Raw genomic sequence first — 3,212 nt, 5'->3', positions numbered from 1 at the left:
TCCCGTGAAAACCAGTTTAGTAAGTTTACAGAGCTATAGGTAACGATTCTAGGAATGTACTACAGTCCCTTCATGTCGCTCTCGTAACGATCGCGAAGACTAGATTAGACCAATTACAGAGGCGTCTAAGTCATCATTCTTCGCCCGCCCGCTTAGCCGAGCGGTCTAACTCACGGCTTACCGAAGTGGGAAGGAGCGTCTGCTCCCCGGCACCTATCCGCCCTTCGGACTTGTGTCAAGGTCTGTGGAGGGTTTTAGGCGGTTTTCATCTGCCTCGGGCCGGCCGGTGTGGCCGAGCGGTTCTAGGCGCTTCAGTCTGGAACCGCGCGACCGCTACGGTCGCAGGTTCGAATCCTGCCTCGGGCATGGATGTGTGTGATGTCCTTAGGTTAGTTAGGTTTAAGTAGTTCTAAGTTCTAGGGGACTGATGACCTCAGTAGTTAAATCCCATAGTGCTCAGAGACATTTGAACCATATGCCTCGGCGAATGCGGGCTGGTTTCCCTTATTCCGCCTCAGCTATACTATGTCGGCGATTGCTGCGCAAACAAGTTCTCCATTTACTCGTACACCACCATTACTCTACCTCGCAAACATAGGCGTTACATTGGTTTGGTGTGAGACGTTCCCTGGGGGGTCCACCAGGGGTCGAACCGCACACTAACCCTGGGTTCGGTGTGGGGCGGCGGAAGGGTGAAGTGGACTGAGGTAGTCGTCGTGGGGTTGTGGACCACTGCGGCGGGGACGGAGCCTCTCCGTCGTTTCTACGCCACCGATTAACATACAATACAATACAATACAATAATTCTTCCCCCGCTCCATACGTTAATAGAAAGGGGAAAAGCCCTAACAATTGGTACAATTGCGAATATGGATGCAGATGTAGATATACACGCACAATAAATAAAATGACATGACATATTTTGCTATCCCTCCTGAAGTTGCAATTTTAATGCTCAGCTGTGCTTTAGAGATGCTAGAGAAATAATCCCACCAATCTTCCGCAGATTCAGAAAGTACTGGGAAACAGGAATATTGAAAGTGAAAATAGTTTATTTGCGAGTGCATGTTTCGCTAGCCGCGTAAGCTTTCCTTTTGTGCTTTAGAAATATTACTGTTCATTTAATTGTTTAGTGGTCGGACTTTTAAGGGAGACGACTTACAACACAACACGTTCGACACAGAAATAAACCATCTATCTGTTGGTCTAGACGTGAATGTATTATTGGCCATCGAGTCTGTAATTACACGTGATCAAGGTCTGAAGAATTGTTATCACAGACAACACGATATATCGGTATATAAATTTAGTTTATTGGCTCCCAACACTGAATGTTCCTCACGGTGCCTTCCATGCTCACACTTCCCAGTCCACAATGATTATTTGTCACTCCGTGGAAATCAACCTAAAACTGATCTTGATTCTTTCATCGACACCTACTCCAGCTTCTACTACAGTATTTCATAGATACGGAGTCACATAAGCTAGGCTAACAGTCGCCCCTTAGCTTAACTTTGATATGCAGTGTCGTCAGAAGCAGTCTGAAAACCCTGTATCGGTGTTGCAGGGTAGGATGTACTAAGAAATATTTGTTAAGAAAGAAATTCGATACGTTGCGCCATTTCCGATATAATAAGCATCAGGTCCTGCGAAGCCAAAATTCAAGCAGCATACCAGATGCAGTTGGTCAATTGTACTCATAGATGATCGTGCACGAGACATCCCAGCCTTTGTACCGGGTTCCGTCCTTGCTACCGTCCCATCTCCGATTTTTGTATCACTCTCTTGCTCGGTTCTAGGAAACCAGTCGAACATGTTTGGCAACACCATCTCTGATAGGCTGTTCGATTTTGCGCGCGCAAGGGCCTGATTAGCTAATCTCAGTGCTAATTAAATCGGAAAGAAGCAAATTATAGAATATTTTTCTTAACATTTACTTCTCAACTCAATCTACCCTGCAACACATTTTCAAGCTTTTCAGACTGTTTCTAGACACCCTGTATATGATTATTAGTTATTACTAACCACTCTCTGAGCGGGGTAGCCGCGCGGTCTGTGGCTCCTTGCCATGGTTCGCGCGGCTCTCCCTGCCGGAGGTTCGAGTCCTCCCTCGGGCATGGGTGTACGTGTTGTCCTTAGCGTAAGTTATTTTAAATTAGATTAAGTAGTGTGCAAGCCTAGGGACAGATGACCTCAGCAGTTTCGTCCCATAGGAACTTGATACAAATTTCCAATTTTCGTTACTAACCGCTTAACTTTTTGAGACAGTGCTTTCTCTAAACAACAGCTTTAGCTTTTACTGTGGCCGGTTCCCATCTTTATGAACCGACTAACACTTATAGCACCAGATACCGACTTAATCACGTACCCGCTCTTTACGTAGGGGTACAATGCCAGAGTGACTCGACAATGCTCCATCCGCCAGGAAAGGACGCTTAGCTTGCCGAAGTTTCCAGAATGTGACTTACCGGCTAGTGCTTGCTAACCCAGAGTACGAGTGTAGCAGACAGAATCAGAGGAATAGCTACGAGATTGCGGGTGGTGTGGTCCGAACCGAGAACCAGCAAAAACTTGCTAAGAACTGTGGAACGAGTTGTAAAAATATATTTATATTCGTTGTTCCATTCCTCACAAATCTAAGAGCGCGCGGGCATCTAGAGAGCTTATGGATCGGGCTTGACCCTTTTGTATGCATACTAACATCATACCGCCAAAATAATGTGTAAATGAAAGTTATTCTCACACAGCAATTGAGATGGTGATGTAAATGATCTTAAGTTTGTATAGGGGCATTGTTAAAAAAACCTATCAGTCAGTAAACTGTTTTTGCGAAGGTTTTCGTGCTATTATTTTGTGGTTAGTAGAAATTTTAGATTGTAAAATAAAGAAAATCGATAGCTTATTAGCGAAGCTACTGTGATCGTAAAATTACTGAGGTTGTAGATGGATGACACATATGGTTTATGGTCTCCTGGATTCAAAAAAGTGGTTTTAAGCCAAACGTTTAGCTGAATATAATTACTGCTGTAAGTGTATTAAATTATATTTTTCTTGAAGATCAGGTTCTCTGTCTTAGAAGAATTCAGCGACGAACGTAACTATTTTCAAGTTCTGGAGTCGCCTATGCAATGTGTATTTCTAGGATGAGAAATCTAAAGTTTTTTTAAAAACATAAGAGAAATTATCTTATTGAAGAAGTACTACAATTTACG

The sequence above is a fragment of the Schistocerca piceifrons genome, chromosome 4 (genome assembly GCF_021461385.2).
Source record: "Schistocerca piceifrons isolate TAMUIC-IGC-003096 chromosome 4, iqSchPice1.1, whole genome shotgun sequence".
Classification (NCBI taxonomy): domain Eukaryota; kingdom Metazoa; phylum Arthropoda; class Insecta; order Orthoptera; family Acrididae; genus Schistocerca; species Schistocerca piceifrons.
The sequence above is the reverse complement of the archived record's forward strand: the minus strand, read 5'-3'. Positions refer to the sequence as shown.